The 20,710-nt window shown below is 25.5% G+C and overlaps 1 protein-coding gene across 1 annotated transcript in view; it reads right to left on the minus strand.

The window, feature by feature from the left end:
• Positions 1 to 20,710, minus strand: part of LOC129974967 (uncharacterized) — a 123,015-nt gene that overhangs the window by 66,749 nt on the left and 35,556 nt on the right. The gene's annotated exons all lie outside the window — the stretch shown is intronic.

A 20,710-nucleotide genomic window follows, 5' to 3' on the forward strand; every position in this document is an offset into this window, starting at 1 on the left:
TGAATCAGCCAGTCTAAAGTTTTTGTTTGCTCATAATGGTAATAATAATTGAAATTTAGAATATCATTAAACATTCTTTAGTTTAGAAATTATAGGAATTGAATTATTTGCTTCCAGAAGAATTTGTTCACTTAGAGATGCACAATTTAGGCCTAAGCAAAACAGTGATCGAATCTTTCATGAATTAATAAGAATTGATTCTGAAAAATGGTCGATAAAATCTTAAAAATTAGCAGAATTTTCATTATAAAATTTTTATTCTGGACAGTTAAACCCAGTTAATTAATTTGATTCTTAACTTTTTTTTTGTTGTCGAAAGAAATAAATACAGAATGGTATTGTATACAACAAATTACAAGACAATTTATAAGAAGCGATGTTTGTACAAAGAATTTGCCAAGAAATCTGAAATTAGATGCTAGTATTAGATTTCTAGTATGTTAATTCAACTCGTCTGACTACGCGTACATGGTCACGTAAACAAGTAGAATGGTCGCTTGCGTGGCATATGTACAAGAAGGAAGTAATCGGAATTGAGAACACGTACTTTATTTCCCAACAAATATTAAATGAATGTTTATTTATTTGTAACATAATTTTAAATTCTGTATTAATTTTTAATAATTATATAAAGCGAGCGGTTTATTTAAAAATAAGTCTTGATCAGATATCTTTATTCGGATAATTTTCCTTATTGGTTATTGAATTAAATAAAAACTTAGTTTGATTTATTCTTTTATATCATTAAAAGCATGTTCTGCGATTCGGATTTTAGATGAAATTTTAATTATCAAAATTAATGTTAAAATTTCGCGATCTTGAGTTGATTATTCGTATCTGTTTCTTACTTGGTTTTAAATTTTAGCATATGGAAAACGCAAACAGAGAAAGAAGTAAGTTTACTATTTAAAAAAAAATGATAGGCTTAACCCATGAAATTATTTAGATTTAGGAAATTCCGCTCTGCGATGTATTCGAAACCCAGCAAAAAGTGATCGTAAATCTGAATTTCCGAGACGATTTTTTTGCATTTTTGTAAATATGAGCAAAGTTACTGCAGTTTTTAGGTAATATAAAATAATTTTATTTATTCTGGAATGAAAGAGTTTTTAATAGGTGATGAATTTCATAAACATTTATTCTGCATCGATCAACATTGAATCAATATAGTTTAAGGCATAACTGTAGTACATCAATCCAGTAAAATTCTGTGAATTAAAGTAGCGTAAAAAGGATTCCATACCTGCATGAATCGTAAATTTCTTGCAGAATTGAATAAACTAACAAAAAAAAAATGACATTAAAGTATAAAGCATTCTTAGTTTTTAAGTTGTAAAAAAAATTATGTCGATATTTACAGCTTATAAATCATATAGAAGTGAACAATGCATTTAGTATTCAAGTATTATCGTAAAATCTAAATTAGCCAGCAATTCATTATTGCATTTTTCTCTCCATTAATGAATTATTGTAGTTAATTTACAGATCTTCGTTAATTAGATGTGGTAATTTCAAAAGATTTTACGTCTATCCTGATTTATGCGTGAAAATAATATCGCATAACATTCCTTATGAAAAAAATCAGTTGATATATTTAAGTACTTGTTTTCGATATCTGAAAATACAACTCTATTATAATATTTGCTATTTAGAAGTCTTAACGACAGAGTGATTATATAACAAAAAACATACCTAGCTATATAATTTGAAGCTGGATTAACTTAGATTGCCGTAATTTTTTATTTTAATAAAAACTTGCATCTTTACAGTCGAAATGGCGTTATTTAATTTAACTTGATATCGCATCCAAACAATTTTAGCAATTTATTGTAACCCTCGAATAATTTATTATGAACAGTGTAGAATTCTTTTGTTGAGAAGTTTTCGAAGATGTCACATTGAGTTAATATCCTGCATAACGCAACTGGAAATGGTTTCTAAATTATTTAGAAAAAAAAAAATTCTATCTAAAATAATTTTTTTATAAAATTATGTGTATAAGAATTGAGATATGTGATCGATTTAGTGTTCTTTGGAAAATAATTCTTAAACCTTGGAATTCGCACAGTTAGAATTTGGAACAATAAATGTAAGTACAATATGTTAAATTTTTTTAATTATAATTTCCATTTATTGACTTAAGTATTTTAAAACTAACATGCAAATAGGGAATAAACTATGTAAAAAGAATAATTGATAAACTTTGAAACACGTATATTCTTATTAAAGTAGGAAAGCCGTTACTTTCTAGAGTATAATCAGTTAATTATTCAGAAACGATGAATTTTTCGTAGATTTCGGCGTCATCGGAATCGAATTTTATCATTCTTGAGATCGATTAATTTTTATTTTCCCTACAATATTTTTAATGCAGCAAGCACTTTTTATATAAATTTATCCATTTTATTATTCAACTAATCATACTTATTTTATTTCTCATATTTTATGGTTACACAGTAGATTAATCGAAAGTTTCCAAAAATTGTATGGAATACAATATTAAATTAAATTGACATCTTTAACAAAAATGGTCTCAGAAATTTCGCTATCGGATAAATTCTGCAATATTATTTCTAATATATATTTTAAATATTTTTTGTATCAGTTTATTTGAACAGCTTCCGAAAGCTTGGTAATAATTGTACCAAATTACTTCTTTATTTCTCTGAAACAATTGAAATTTCTTAAGACTGATATAAAAATCAAAAATGTATTCAGATTGTGCAGAGTATTGTTTTGAAATATTTTTTTTTATTTCGTTTGAAGATTTATGAATGAAATACAATATACATTCATATTTTAATTTTGCTGAATGCATTCCAAATAAATGTTTTTTTAAATTTTCAAATAATGTAATTAATTATTGAGGCCGTAAATATCTTTTACATAAAATTGCTATTGTTGTAACTATATTGTTAAAATAATAATCGAATTATATATGCAAGGAAAATTTTAAATAATTCGCTGTAAAATTGACTTAATATTTTTCATGCAAGTTTTTTTTTAATTGTGTTTCCATACTATCATACACATTTCCAGGAATAGAATTTTATGGTGTTTCTTGTTAAAATTGAAGTAAATAAAACGGAATAATGAATTCTTTAATAAACTAACCAAAGTAAATTGTCTTTATATATCATGTACTATTTTAACAAATTATTTCGATTCAAAATAAGAAGGGTTCGTTGCGAAGAATCTTATATTCCAAAGCGAGGCTTAACTCAAACTTTGTATAGCAAATATTGACATATATTTCATTTAACTTGAAATAATTGAAATTAATTTTTAATTCATAATATTTTACAGTTTGATTTTCATAAGATGGAATTTAAACTGCGAAACTGTAAAATAGATGAACTCGATGTGCATCTGTTTACATGATTAAACTTTGTATAACCAAGAAATTGTTTTATACTAGATAATTCTGAACATACATATTCAGTAGCACATGCGCCATTTTGTATAGGAAATCTAATAAACAAATAGATAAAATATAATCATGGCTATTGTCTTTTACTGCAAGATTTGCTATTTCTAACGTGTTGTAAACATTTCAAGAAGATATATACAATTTCCATATTTATTTGATTGATATAAATCTAATTCGGAGATATTTTGCTGCATTAGTTTCGCTTATAATTTAATTCATGCGATTTCCACACTGTAATTATTTCAATTAAATGCAATACATTTATGTAACTACAAAAAATAGTTAAACTGGTTCAATTATCATAGGATATGTTAAAAGTATCAATTATTCTGTAGTGTTTAATTCATAGATCCTGCATTTTTATTGTAAATTTTTTGATAGAGGCATTTTAAAACAATATTTAAATTGATTAGATTGTGCATTGCACATTTTGATTTTCGAATCCAAGAATTTTGGAAAACATATTAATAAATTAAATATCTGAACTGTCGTTTTTCGTTAAGACACGTACTTTGATCACGGTTTTGCAAACTTGGACTTACATTTGCAGCTTTTGAAAATTATTTGAAAACATTTCTTCGTGACACACATTAATACATTCCAAACGAATGACAATTTTTCTTTTTAAATTTAACGATGAAGCATTATAAATATTGTAATTTCACTTTGAAGTTTTCAAGCAAAAGTATTTAATGAAATCTTTTTATTTATTTTTTCGTGCTTTTGCAATTATTGTATTTGCAGAAATTAAAATGTGATTTAACTCATAATTGGAAATAAAAACTGAAATCAATAAGCAGATTAATTTCATAATGAATATGCAGAAGTTAATTTTTATTTAATAAGCGTATAATTTCTGTAAACATTTCTTTTTCATCAGAAATGGTAAAAATTCGATATGTAGCAACCAATAATTATACTTGCAGATTTTGATTATTTGTAGATAGAAAATCATTTAACATTTGCTTCGAAATATGAATTTAACAAAATAAGTTTGTTCTTTAACTGCAACAAAATTAAAAGAAACTCGGTAAGATTTTACTTTTTTTTTCCATTTTAATTGCGAGAATATTCTATTCGAAGAGTTTTAAAACATTCAAAAAGAACTACAACAACGAAGCGAAAAAGCATTCGAACAAACGCCCAAAAATAAAAATGGCGTTGGGAGGAACGCCATTTTTCCTCGACGAAGAAAATCTTTTTCACTCTGTGCGTGGGCTTCGTAGAAAATAAGCAGCACACACTTAAATGACGTGGGCGCCGCTGCTTTCTAGATTGCATGCTGTTGAACTAAATCAATATGTGTAGAGAGAGTTAGAAAATTGCGTTTTCCAGAAAATGAAATTTGTAACTAAGCAGGAGTTATTTCACGAATGTGATGGTTTCGAACGGTTTAGCGTACATGTACATAGTTCATTGCGAGAACTGAATTTGGAGAATTTTTTTTTTATTCTCTTTCTACTGGAATAAAGAAATAAATTGAATTTCTTCTGTTTTGCGAAATTGCCTGTTTAATCTTATCGTTTTTTTATACTTACTCAAACTATTTTAAAGATTTTTACTTCGTTAATCTATCCTCTTATATGAGTGTATATATCCTTCTACAGAAGAGTACAAATTAATTAGTAAGGCTGTATTCTAAATGTTATGTTATGTGGAATTGATGTAACCGATATTTTAAAGTAAATTTTAAATAAGTTATAATTAGCAATTTTTATGGCAAATAATTTCAAGTATTCCACTAAATAATAAAGTTTTAAATTTCATTATTATCATTTTTCTGTTGGCGTAATGAAAGCATTTTATCAGTTACTAAAAATCAATATGATTTCAGATAGTTTAAAGTGATAAATTGTAGTTTCTGCAAGGGGAAAAAAAAATATTTTTCAATGTATTAATGAAGCGTTATCATTTTCTTTTAACAGAATATTTTATATTTTCATTTATTGAGGTACGTACGTGTAACATATATTTACCGATTTTGTAATATTAACTCGAATGCTAGTGTAAACAGCAAGCTGCTTTTAAAATGCTTACTTTGTATAGTAGCTGTGTTAACGTCATTCATACACGTTAGCGTATTTCGGGCTGCCTTAATGCTGTACTTGGATCAAATTTTAATAGAACTAAAATAAAAATTGTTTTGTTTTTAAAGTAATCAATAACGATAGTATATGGAGAAAAAAAAAGATGAAGCTTATTAAATTCTAGAAAGAACTTCTGATATTTTTTACGAAATAGACTACGAATAAACAACCTATATTCGTTTAAAAATAGCTTTTTATTGAAATTAGATTATTTCCCGGAATTTCAGAACTCAGATCGAATAAAAAGCTAGCTATATAAATTTAATCTGGGTTTTATTTTGAAATGTTTATTTTTTTAAATAAATTCTCTGAATTCTCTATTTTATTTTGCTATTTTGCGATATTAGATTTTTTTCTTCATTTAAAATTGCAATGTTGTACGATAGATACATTTGATATTCCATTTTCATTATTATCTGCTAAATAATGCGTTGATATTTGGCAATAGTTTCAGACCAACATCATTATAACTAAATCAGATTTATAATTCTTTTATTTAAAATGGAAGTTAATTTTGCTACCAAAAATTCTGGGTTTATTTAATTGGTGCGAATGCGCTTAAAAAAAAAAAATAAAGACAATTCTTTTTATTTTTCAGAGAATTTTTTTCAAGAGAATTTCTTTACTGTATGCTGTTCTTTGTGACTTGATTGATTTTTATCTCTTTAATGAGTAGTAAAAAATTATTTGTTAAATCATAAGACAATCGACAACTGTTCGGTTATTGACGATTCTGTAGTATTTATACGTGTCGCAAAAAATGCGGATCTTTTTTCATTATGAAACTATGGTACACTTGTAAAATTAATTATATTTATTTGAAAATTAATATTCATCCAAAAAAGGATTCGCTAAAAATCTTGACACATTTATCTCCTTTATCCCTAAGTATCCTAAGTCTATAATTAAGAACTATAGACATAAAAGAAATAATAATTAGCTATATTATTAATAAAAATAAATGCTATAAATAAATATTATAATAACATAATTCCAACATGGAAAATTTAATGTTTTATATTTAATCAATTTGAATTATTTATATTGTGATGAAAGTTAAAACCATTTATTTTTATATTTTAAAATCAGCATTTATTTACTTTGTGTTAGCATAATGAAGACTTTCCTATGTCTGCAAGTCATATATTGATATTCTGATTGTTCTATTTCATCGAGAAATAAAAGAAGCCAAACGATACAATAACATTTCTTTTTATATCGATCTTTATGAGTTAAAAGTTGAGTATTACTATTTAGATAAGAATTACTGCTGCAGATATACCTTTTAAAAATTAAAGGTTTCTTAATTTATTCGTATTTTTCCCTTTTTTTTTTTATTTGAATCTTAAGAAACTGAAGAGCAGAAATGAATTTAAAAGATTAATTTCAAAGTTGTTGATGATCTCAGTAATGAATTATTGCTGTATGCAGAAAAATGCGGGGAAATCCCAAGGATTTTTGTATATTGTGTATTTTAAGACTACAGAAGTTAAGTGTTTAATTTGTCTTTACCGTCATTAAACGCCATCTTTTTCTGGTATCTCATTCGAAAATTTTCGTTACGTGAGTAGACAATAAATAAATAAAAATTGATAATAAGATAACTCGAAATATTCTGACTGTAAAGTTTTCATTTATAATGCCTCTACAATGTCTGGAAGTTAACTGTTATACTGAAAAAAATTCCAGTCCATCCATACGTTGGATGCATGTTTTTGTTGTGATATAATAAAAAGCGTAAGTTTTGCAGTATGTATATTTATATAGAACATTTACAATAAAGAATGAAAATGCGTGTATGATCGTATATAAAAAAATCATATTAATAAAGGAATTATCAACATCATCAAACGTAGTAAATAGAAATGAATAAAAATGAGAAAGCATGCTTCACAACATGCTTTGTATTTAAAAAAATCACATCACTTGATGAGGTTTCTTAGTAACTCTTGCCAAAAGATTTCGTTAAAAATTCGTCATACATTCTATTTATAAAATAAAGTGTTGTTTTGCTATCGCTGCTATGCCAAAAATATCCGGAATGCATAAAATATGTGATTAATTTTTGCAACGTATCATGCAAAAATAAATAAAAATAATTGTGTATTAAAATTATTATTCGTTTTTTTCCCCTCCATTGAAGATTTAATAAAAAGCGTTAGCAATACTGTATTCTATTTCACATAATAAATACTTTTTAAAAAAGACTAAATATCTACGATGGTGTACAGTATTGTATATATAAAATAAACGAATACTAAAATACAATACTGAAATAACTTAATGTTAATTCAATAACGCTCAGTTTTGAAATGAAATTTGGAAACAAATTTGTTTTTCTGAAATGATTTCATAAACTTTTTAGAAACGTATATTACGTGAACTTAGCTCAATTGTTTCTGAAGATAAAGAATCATTTGTGTGAAAGAAAACAAATTTTAAAATAATTTATTATGCCTGACTTTTCACATAATAACTACAGAGTTTTTTAAACAACACAAAAAAGTTTCGTCATTAAAAAAAACATTTTAAAATAATTATTGATCGCTTGCAATATTTGAAGTTTTAAATAAATATTATGCAGTAAGATTGTAATCATGACTTAAATAGGAATAAACAAATTATTCAAAGTGTATATTTATTAAGATTAAATAAAACACTGTGAAACCATTCATTTTGTTGAAATTAAAACAACTGAGAATTTGAATTGATAGCAATAGAAAAATTAGCATATATAGGCTATTTTAAAACCATACATTTAGCCATTCTTTAGGATGTTTTCGGTTTTGGAAATTTTCCTTCTTAATTTTAATGGCAGAGCACGTTTAATACCATGAAAAAAAAAAACATCTGTTAAATTCGAAAATTTTAATTCTGTTTGTTTTTTTAATCTGTTCCATATTAAGCATTCTAAGAATACTTTCAAACAAGGACGTGTTTCAATTATTCTTTCTCTTTTTTTTTGCGTATAAATAATATATTATAAACTAAATTTTTTGTTATTTTAAGGTTAATTTGTTTATTTACCAAATATGACTTATTAAATATTATTTTTACTAAATACTACTTTTACCTTTCATAACAAAATATGAAGTATTCAAAATATAAATATAGCTGAGTACTTTTTATGGTCATTTTGAATTACTGATGTGAAAACATTCATTGTTTTCTGAATCCTGAGAATTTTTTATTATCACTTTGAACTTTACACACTGATATATTCAAAATTTTCAAAAAACTGATAATTGTTTTATTACCAGTTTTAAACAAAGATGGTTACATTGATTATTCTGTTGGATATTTTCCCCTTTAGCTACAATAAATTTAGCTGTTATTTTGATATTTTAAAGAATAATCGTTTATTTATCTAATTGATTAATTACTAATTACTACTTGGCAAATTTATATGCATATATTTGTCAAATAGTAATTTTGTCTTTCCTGGCAAAATCTCCATGTATTCTAAAAATGCTTTGAATTCTTTTTATTTTCATTCTAAATTATTGATATGAGATTAATTATTCAAAAAATTTTACAATTCAGAATGTTTTATTCATATTTTTACGATATAATATTTTCGAAATTTTTAAAATTGGAATATTTTTGTCATTATTAAGAATTTTAGAAATGAAACGCAAATAAAATGCTTTAATATTCTGTCAGAATTATTAAAAGTACTTTAAAAGTAAATAGCTTTTTTTTTTTTTACCGATGAAAAAAAAGTGTTTTTTCTTGATATAAGAAGTATAATTTTTTGATAATCTGTATTCAGATTATGGGTTCAAGTGTCTTTAAAACCAAAATAGCGATCTATTGTTTGATGAATTCAAAAACCAAAATGTCGCCATGGCTATTTTAATAAAATAGCTAACGAAGACTATTTAATTGAAATAAGACAAATATTTAAATAAATACCTGTAAAATATATTTCATACTACTATAACTCTAATTCAATTATATATTCAATATAATTCAATAAAAAAAACTTAAATTTATAAGGATTTATTTTTAAAATATGAAAATTCGCTAGTTGTTTGTACTTATATTTTCTTTCTTTTCTAAATTTGATCGCAGATTGTGACCGTCTTTGAGGTAGATATTCTGTAGTTGCCAAATTCACTCAGTAAGAATTTGTGAATTATGAATTTTAAATGAATTACGCTTGTACAAATAAGAAAAACTATAAAACAATCACTAGTTTTTTGAAAATCTTTTGAAATTAATATATATAAATGTATCTTTCATTATTTTAGTATGTCTGAATTTCCAAAACTTTGATCTTAAGATTTTGATAGTTTCGATCTTTCCTTTTAAACAAAAGTGCTAAGAAAATGGCTTTGAAGGTATGTTTTTCTATCTGTACATTGAATGAATATGAACACGATAATTCAAAAACGAACTATACTAAATAAATGCTGTTAGGCTATGATCTTTGCATCAACATTGTCGATATGCATAATTTTGGATTAGATTTATCTACAAGATGGCTACAGATTTACAGATGTTTTTGACCAAATACTCGATTGTTTTTATTCTGCTATTAAATGGAAAAAATACTTGTATGCGAACATTTTTAACACGAGCATTGCCATTCATATTGAATAAAAACATTATATATATATATTTTAATCACTGTGCCATTACATATACGTTGCCATTATCATCTTAAGAAAAATAATAAATATGCTCAAGTTATCTTGGTTACGAAAAACCTTTTTTTAATCATTTAATTTTATTCTTATTTCAATTTTAAGAACTTTGCTTAAGAGAGATTATAATATGAGAGGTTTGGTAAGAGAGAGGAATTTTTATTTTTGTTGATTATTTCATTTATAATCAGCATTTTATTGAATATTTACGAACAGATTAAAAAAGACGTACACAAAAAATTTTGTGTTACTATTATACTACATTTTTAATTACTTTTTAATATTTAATTTTTTAAGTACTTCTATATACTTATTTTGCTGTATAATTTTGAAGGTTTAGTATGCATAAGAAATTTACACATAGGCATGTTCTTGAAATTTATTCTGGAATATAAATTATAAGATTTATCATAATATGCAGTCTGGAAAACGATTTATTTTCTTTAGAGATGAAGCAAAATTTCTTCAATGTGTCGTTCAACGGATTACTCCACGACATTCTAACAAAAACGACTTGCATCGAATCTCTGTTCAAAGTGTAATAAATTATTTATTTCAGCCATTCAGTATTACAATGGTAACAGGTCTATTTTTTATTGGAATTTCGTAGTCATTTTAGAACGTTATTCCCTTGGAATCTTCAACAATATTTTAAAATTAAAAAATATTTCAAAATTTTATAATTTTTAAGGGAAAAAACTCTTAAATACCAAATAAGTGATTTTATTGAATCACTTATTGAATTTTATTTTATTAATGACTTAGATAGTGATTTTATTACAATATTCCTACTTGAATAATTATATAAATAGAACAATTCTTTTATTTTTTATTTTTATCATAAAATATATAACAAAATGCATTTTTTTCATTGGATATTTATGATTCTTTAGATCATTTTATTACATTATATGGGAATTAAAATTACTGTTTTTATCGTAATAGATTCTTTTTCCTGTTTAAAACGGTTCTGTTAATTTCGACTTTAGATTTTAATTATATTTCGCTATATAAATGATATTGGAACGTTATATAAACGGTAAGCTTCGAAGTATTAAAGAAATTTTAATTAATTTCATTTTAGAGTTTTTGATGTAAATAAAATAGGTTTATTATGGTTTACAGTTATTAAAAGAAAGCCAAATCAAAAGACAAAATCTGTCAAATTTTTAAATATGTTTGTTGAAACGTTTTTTTCTGTCTCTAATACTTTTCAGTACTACCCATTAATATAAATATTAATATTTTTTTTCTTGATGTAGTATGTAGATTCTGTACAATCTGCATTCTATAAAACAATTGTTTTTAATAAGGGTACAATCGAATTTCTATAGCGAGAAACAGAGTGACAACTTACCGAGAAAGACAAATTTAATTCATATATTTAAAGGAGTGTTTTTTTAAAAAAAAAGGAAGCTTCTATCGATTTTATCGTATGTATTGTTAAACTTTGAAAATAAAAGCATAATTTAGAAAATAATCATATTGAGGTTGATAAATTTGATACTTTTGAATTTATAACTAGTGCGGAACCACAAGGAACTGCTGCCCTGAGAAATAAAATTCTGATGTCTTACAAAATAATTTTTATTGATAGCAAAGGAAAATGTCAAATCACTATTTTATGGTAAAGTAATATCAAGTTAATTAAGAATAGAACTAGCTATTGAATAACTAATCTCAGTTTACTAAAAAAATATTACTACGATATATCATTCCTTTAAATAACATTTACAAAATGCTTATCTCTTTTTGTATAATAAAATTATAAGTTTTGAATTATTTACTACTTTGTTAATGTTATTTAGATTTTTATGCTTACAATTGTTTACTATTGCCCGATAAATGTGTTATGAGGCGATGGTTAGTTTTCCATGGTAAGCAATAACTTAACTAAAATTAAAAATCGTTTGATCTATAAATATGTTTTTAAACTATTATTGATTATCGAAAAAAAAAATAATGGTTATTTATTTCAGCCTAAATATAATAAAAAATAATTCTCTGTAAGTAATTTTTATTTCCAAATATGTTTTGTTAAGATAATAGGATTCGATTCTATTTCATATAAAAGAAATCTTTTATGCTTTATTTATTTAAAATCTTTTACAGCCGCATTTTAAACATAAACATGTGTAATTCAACTAAACATTGACACCATTTTAATAAACATTACATAGTAATAATTTTTAACTCCAAAAGTTCTATTCTTAGATTATTCTTTCATTATAAACAACCGATTTTTCATTCTAATTCAACATTAAATATATATATATATACCGTATGTGATTTTCATTTAAACACATATTAAAGCTTATCTAATAGTAGATTCAATTTTATTTCGCATTAAAATGAAAACTTTTTTGTGCTATTTAAACAATTTAAAAGCGTTAGAAATTTTCATTATAAAAACATGCTTCTTTTTTGAATAAAAAGAATATCTTATAATACGATCAATTCTATCTTGCATTAAAATGAATGATTCTTTTTTGTGTTGCATAAATGAAAATTAAAGAAAAAAGAAAAAAGAGTAGATTAACTAAAAGATGCATTCAGATCTTAAACTTGGCCTCCGATACAACGCAATGGCGTCCTTATTCTGAACATTTTATCAAGCAGGATATCTCAAACTGTTAAGAACATGCGATGAAAAATGGAACGATTTTTTTAAAGCCAATTTTATAGAAGGGAAAAAAAATAATAATGGAAAAAAAACCACGACTCTGCGTATGCGTATGTCTTTTATATATATTTTTTAAGTTTAACCTTGAGAGGATCTTCAGAAAGCCAAAAATGGGGGGACTCGGCTTTCTGACACTAGCTGTTGGATTCGCAGGTGCTAGTAGAACGCTTGTGTTGTGTGTAGATGTTTGACCCGAAGATTTTCTCCCTGCACCATGTGTGCCTCTTCGAATCTTTTTTATTTATTTACTTGCTGCTTTTGAGCACGAGCTATAGAATCATGGCGGTTCGCACGCTGAATTGGTTATTGTGAGTCGGAGCTTGAAAAATTGCAAGCTTCAAATCACTCCGTTCAAGGCAAAGCTTGGAAAAACAACTCGTTTGGGTAGTTGGCGAGACCTCAATCTTCAAGAAGTCGGATTTTGAGTGAATTATCATATGGTTTCTTTAGAATTTCTCGCCAAACTGGTTTCTTGGAGACGGAAAAATGGCATGCATTGAATTTTGAACGGTAGCTGCGTTTCATAATCGAAAAAAATTCGAATGTTCTCAGGAATTAAAAGCAATATAAGAAAATCGTTTGCTAAGGCAGCAAGCATATTGATAAATCTTTCAACAAATAAATAAGAATTCAAATTCCCAATGTACGAATGTCTCCATCCTGATAAAAAGACTTATTTTTCTCAGGAATTATGAGCATTATTCGATATGAATGCGTCGCTTTGAAAATATTTCAATGAAAAATAAGAATTAAAATTCTCTATGTAAGAATGTCTCTTTTCTGATTTAAAAAAAAAAGGAAAAAAAAAAGATAAATTTTGGGAAAATTCATGTTTCCTCAGAAATTACGAACAATATAACAGAATTCATTTGTTATAAATGCATCTATTTGAAAAGGTTTGAATAAAAATAAGATTTCGAATTCCCAATATATCAATATCTGTTTTTAATTTTTAAAAAATTCCGAATTTATTCACGAATATATAGGAAATATATATTCTAGAGAAAAAGGTTCCTTTAAATAAATATAAAATGCTACAAATATTACTATGAATAACAAGAATTGTATTTAGAATAAACAGAAAAATGATTTTAGATTGAAGTAAAATAATATTTTATACAAAACTTTTGATTTGCTGTATAAAGAACTTCAATAAAACAATGATTTTTCACTACAACCTTGAAGACAATTGATATGATGCTCACTCGATATTGATACAGTGAGCAAATATCTTAATCTTTGATTCGTTGTGAAGGTTATATCCTGAGTTCGAAAGTGTCCCTCTTTTGCACGCCAATGATTTATAATAAAACATGAAAGAAGATTTAACTTTTAAAATTGCTGTTATTTTATTATTATTTTGAAAAATTTACATTTGTCCTTTTATCTTAAATTTCCAGGAGAAAGAAAATGAATCTACTGTTTTTCATTATTATTACTTTTATTATTCATAAAAAAAAATCACAGCTTGAAATCTAAAATATTTTGATTAGATAATTTGAAATGTTAAGAACATTTGGTTCCAGAATTATTATTCTAGAATTGAAAAGAAATAGAAAAAAGAATATTGTTTTTTTTTTTTTTTTTTTTTTGAATAATTTCACTTGCTGCAATTCTATGTTTGTTGTAATGATTACAAACAAGATCTTATACTTTTAGTTTATGTTGTTTTCATACACACGAAGAAGCGCAGACGATTCCAAAAAGTTTATTTATTTTCCTAGAATTTCTATTGGATAATTTTTCAGCGTATCTTCTCATTAATAGTTTCAAATAATTCTTATCTTGACAGGTTTAATTTTATGTCCAATTAATGGCTATTGTAAACTTACAAGCCAGAATAGGAGCTTCTGTTTTCGAGAATTCATAGTTCATTTTTTTTTTTTTTCGTTTTGTTTATATATTATTTTCTTCTTTATATATTATTCTCTTCTTTCTCAATAAATACATTTCTAGTGTAAAATTAAACTGCGCTAAGAGGATTCAGTAATATGGAGGAAATTTTTAAACATTTTTTTGTAATTTGTAAATAAAAAAGCATAATTCTTCAAGAATTTTACTTTTTATTTAGCAAAAAAAATTCCATAGGTGTAGTCATAAATAAGACCTGAATGTTTATAACAACAGTTTTCTACTAAGCATTAATGAATTTTGCTTGACGTAATTCAACTGTTTATTGCATTCGCTTGAACAATTTTTGCATCCTGCGCTTGATACATAATGTATTTGTGATGTATAATACACTTTCTATATGATGTACAATACACAATGTTCTCTAAACTTATTTTCAAACTTAGAAGCATTTATGTAGATTTATTTAAAATTATATTGCTCAAAGAGGAAGAAATCCTTAAACATTTATTGTAATTTTTTAAATAAAAAATCATAGTTTTTTGAAAATTTTACTTTTTATATATAAAAAAAGAATTCCATAGGTACAGTCATAAATAAGACCTGAATGTTTATAACAACAGTTTTCTATTAAGCATTAAAGAGATTTGCTTGCCGTAATTCAACTGTTTATTGTGATTACTTGAACGTTTTTTGCATCATACACAATTTTGATAAAGTATCCAGCCTATAAACATTAACATGTGAATTTTTAGTCAAAGGTAAGTCACCGTTTTGTACTATCATGTCGAAAGATTTAGAGATACATTTCCATATAATTAAAAAAAAGTGTTATAGTAAGAAAGAGAGCATCTTAAAGATTGATTGGAGAAACGGGTGAATAAAGCGAAATTGTATTTTAACATGAGTATTTAAAAAAATGATTCAGGTATTTAAAAATAAAAATGATTATTTTAATTATTTTAGCTAATTAACGTCGAAGCAAAAAAACAACAACACCTTTCTAATTATTTAATTACCTGGCTCATCGGAACATGCATTTTGGCGCAAGGTATCTTAAATTTTTTACTTACTTGCCCATCTGGTTATTAAATAAATATCCCAATAACTTAAAAACATGAAGTTAATTTAACTAAATGAACTATACTATCTAAAAGACCATATCTGAACTTTAAATCGACTACGGAATATGTTAAAAGCTATGTCCTTAAATCAGGACACATTTAATTATTTATCGACAATGTAGATAATTTATCGACAATTTTGATCTTATACTACATTAGCATCTGATTTTTTTTATGTATATATATATTTTTATGCGCATTACCAGTTAGCAATGTAGAAAAACTAACGAAGAGATAAAAATACAACCTTGGTTATCATGCAGTTACTCTTACTCATGTCCCTGAATTTATTGAGGAAGTTAACAATATAAGCATTCTCAGATCTATACGAACATTTTTAATGGATAATGCAAATGTAACCTTGTACTGTATGCAAAGCGGACATTCCTGTCAAAAAACGAATACAAGAGACATTTTTACGATACCTTATTTCCATGAGTTTTAACTAGCGAAAGGAGTTAGAAATTTAAATTTAGGCTTAACTTTCTACATTCGTCGAATGAAAATTAATCGGAATTTTCTGTATATGGAATAGGGAATGGTATATTAAATAAGGACCCATTGCCGAAAAGAGTGGCTAAAATAATTTTTTTATCGTTTTCTGTTTTCTAACCTATTTTAAAAATAATGTACATCACTTTTTTATTACATTGACATTTGAGTAATTTTTATTTTTGTCAGTTTTTAATAATATAAGATGATTCTTTACTTTGAATTTTACGATATTTATCAATTAGCTAACATTTAATGTTATTTTATTCAAAAAAAATCTTTTGATTGAAGAGACATTTAAACTTCCATAATATTGGAAATGCATTTGAGAATTAATTAATTTGATAGATAAGATCTCTAAAGATTGTTCGTAAAACTCGCCATTTCTTTCTTTCTTCTTTTATTCCAAATTTATTCATAAGTTCGAAAATAATTTTATTATTTTAATTAAATTTTGTTAAATTGGTCTAATCTTGAAACTTCATTTCAAAGCTTTCCGAAAAAAAAATATAATCAAAATATTATCTTGTAATTATTTTTAATCAATTAAGTTGGATTTTGCAATCATAAAGCTATGGATTTTGGATTGATAATTTAAAATTCATTTTTAAAATAATTAAGGTATATGGAAATTATATATAGATTTACCTTGTTATAAAACTAATTTATTAAAATTGTTCTTTTTTTTTTGTAATAATAAAATCGTTTGTCGAATCTGAAAAAGAATTCGCCTCCATTTAAGTTTTTTTTTTAAGTATTTAACAACCAGCTTTTCTTCTAAACTTACTATTTTAGGAATTAATACAGAAGCTGTAACCAACTTCACAATTCATCCATTAATGAAATCAATATAGTAAATTTTTCAATTTATTTTTGCACAGAATATTAAAAACAAAATTTCTGAATAGTATTAGTGCCAATTATGCTTATTATCAAGAATGGATTGGAAAACGATTTCTAAAAGAATAATATATTATTTTGAAGTAATTCATGTGAAAATTCAATAACATTTTACCATAATTTTATTAAGTTCAATTTTTAATACGATGGACTTCGTACAAAATTTTGCTTAATAATTTCGATATCTAATTTCAATATTTCAAAATCTTTAATTGGTCTTCAAAAAATAAGTTTAAACGCCAATATAAATAAATCTCCGGTTTTATATTTTGTGATAGAAGTTTTCCTTTTTACTTTATTTATTGATATAATGAACATTTGATATACAGTCCACTCATTGGTACCGCCAAGCGCATTAAGCAAAAATGTTTCTTAGGAAAGGTCTTTATCAAAACATTGTTAATAATTCACAAGAAAAGGGCCAAGAAAAATTATATAAAGAAAGAACTGGAAATAAAATGGTTAGTTTATACAAATATTTATCGATAGTAGTACAAATATTTATCGATATAACGTATAAATTTTTATGCGTTATTTTCTGTTCTTTCAAATAGTTCTTTTGTTATATCGGATGCTTTCTGAATCATTTATTTCAGTATGTTCTCGAACTTTTATTTTGATTTGTATTTATTTTATTAGAATTCAATAAAAGATTCGCAATATTTTCTCGAGTTCAAACGATTCTGTTTGCACAATAAATTGCGAAATTTTGTTCTGTGTTTGCAAATAAAGAAATCGAACCAAAACAGTATTCTCTCTCTCTGTAATGTTGATATAAGTTGAAATACAAACCCAAAACATCTGCTCAATTTTTCTATCTGATGCGCATGTGCATAAACGCCTTTATTGAATAACAATAAAACTCAACTCCTTTCGTGAAAACGAACTCTATATTTCAAATAAAAAAATAACTTATAATTAAATTTATATAGTTTAAGCCTCTGTTTTAAGTATTCCAGAACACACCTACATGAGGGATATTTAGATCTGTTCAGGATGTTGAAGTTGATTTCTGCAATTTATCCTTGTTCTGTTCGTTGTTTACGTTCGGTAGAAGTCTTTGTTTTTTGTTCTTTTTCTTATGATCCGTTCTGAATGCTCGCTTTATAGCACAGCGGGTCACTTATTTGGAACCCTGTGTTGTAAAGTGACTTCTCGGCGTCGCCGTTTTTAGGTCAAAGCTGACACTTCTGTTGCGCTTGTTAAAAAGCTCTCGAATGTATTAGAATCGGCTTTAATTCATTGAGTCCTCATTTTTTTATTCAACCTTTTTTTTTTATTTAACGACTAATTTCTTCATTTAGATTTAATGGAATCTGGCAGCAACTGAGGTACCACAAATCTAGCTTTATTTCTCGGAGCATCTGCTATTAAAATTTTTTTGAAAAAGAAGCTATAAAAAATAATTTTATATATTTAATTATAAAATTATTATAAATAATTATACATCTTCATAATTATTTTTCATTTAAATCTTTATGATTTTATGATACTTTTATAAGTATTTATGTGATTTTGGATAGTTTTATAACTTTATATTTTAGTTATAATTTAAATAGTTTTACAAAAGTTCTTTCGATTCTGAATGGATTTCATAAAGAAATGCTCATCTTTAAATCATTTTTTAAAAAATTCTTCCTTCATTTAGATGTTTTTTTAAAAATCTGCTTTCAACAGAGCTCCAGAATATAACCTGAGAGAGGGAGCTGAACAAATTTCATTGCATATATATATTTTTAAATATTTGATTGTTTCTTTAGCTTGAGATGACTCTATTTCTTTAATTAATACTTAAAGGAATAAAATCAATAGATCATTTAGATGAATCATTTAATAATAATAGAATAGAATCATTTAATAATAATTAATTAGAACAGAATAATAATTATTCTTAACCTGAATCAAGGATTTGAAGAACAGCAGCCATTTTGTGATTAAAAAAAAAGAAAAGGAAAATCTAATTATTCTGGATAATCAGTCTTTTTATGTCGAGGCATTTTTTTAAATTAAATTATTCGTTTTAAATTGTTATTAATAAATACGAAATGAGATATTTCGAGACATTTTATTAAAATTCGAGACAAATGTTTCTTTCATTATTTCGACTAGCCTGGGATGTTTCACCACTATCTTAGTTCATCTTAGGAAAATTAAATATTTCTGTATGCAAACAATGCTTCGAAGTCAAGGTTTGATCATTTAATGATTTCTTATTTCCTTTCACATGTAAGCATTGGATGTGACATCAAAACGTGTATTTTCTTTCTTATTTGATATCGAATTTGTTTTTGAAGACGCATTTGCTTTTGAATATACTTTCTCCTACAAATTATAAGGTAATCCATACTTTATATAAAGCGAAAAGTGGAAAACAGAATTCTCCAGAACTCATCTGTGTAAATAAAAGTCCTATGTGTATAGTGTTAGTGTAAATAGTTCGTACACTTTAGAAATCCAAACTGCTGAATAAAGTTCTACAATTTTCTTCAAACTTCTTCTTTCATTAAAGCAAAAGTATTGTAGAGTATAAATCAAGATTTAATGGTTCTGTGACAGCTAAACAAATAGTTCGTTCTGATGAATTAAAAACTATATTTCCATAAATAGAAAGATTATTTTTTCATAAGTGTTGCCATTCATATTGAATGAAAACATTATCAGTGTTTTGCTTCATTCTATTTGTATGTCTTCTGGTTGCTACTCACAATATTTAAATAAATTTTGTATCCTTTTTAAAATTATTAATAATTTTTTATGATTAGATTTTACTATTCTATTGTACGGCTTGAATAATTTATTGCAATTTGATCCATAATTCTATAGTATTTATCGTGGATTTCTGACTAATAGCCTTGAGGATACTGCTGAGAAGGGAGGAGGGGGGGGGGAGTCAATTGTGAAAAAAGGCTATTACTCTTGTTCTCGATTAAATAAATTTGTTCATTTTAGGAATTATAAAACGTAAGATAATATTGGCACTTTGCCAAGTATAAATGTCCCTATTTGTTTCATTAATTCTTACATTGTTGTTAATCGTCAAGCGCCTGCTTATATTGTATTGTACATAAAAGTAATGCCGACAGAATTTAAATCCTATTAAAGTAAATAATTTAGAAATATTAATATTTATAATCAAAATAAATGAATGAAAACGTAAACATTTCTACTAGGCATACATTACTAAAAAAATTAACATGAAATACATCATTGACACGTTGATTAAGTTAAAAATATTTTGAAATTTGAATTACTATTTAAAAAGTGAGGCCTAGTAATATGCACTGTCCAGGGCCGCAAAATGGTTAAACCCGCCACTAGATATCCCGATTTTTTTGTTTTTTAAATCTCTTAAAGAATGCATTAAAGAAGGACATACTAACAGTATCATTAAAAATTGTTAATGCTATTTCTTTAGCATGCCAGCATGGAAATTGCAAACAGAAACTCAGATGCTATTTTAACTTGCGTGTGCGGGGCCTTGGGGTGGAACTAAA

The sequence above is a fragment of the Argiope bruennichi genome, chromosome 7 (genome assembly GCF_947563725.1).
Source record: "Argiope bruennichi chromosome 7, qqArgBrue1.1, whole genome shotgun sequence".
NCBI classification, from domain to species: Eukaryota; Metazoa; Arthropoda; class Arachnida; order Araneae; family Araneidae; genus Argiope; species Argiope bruennichi.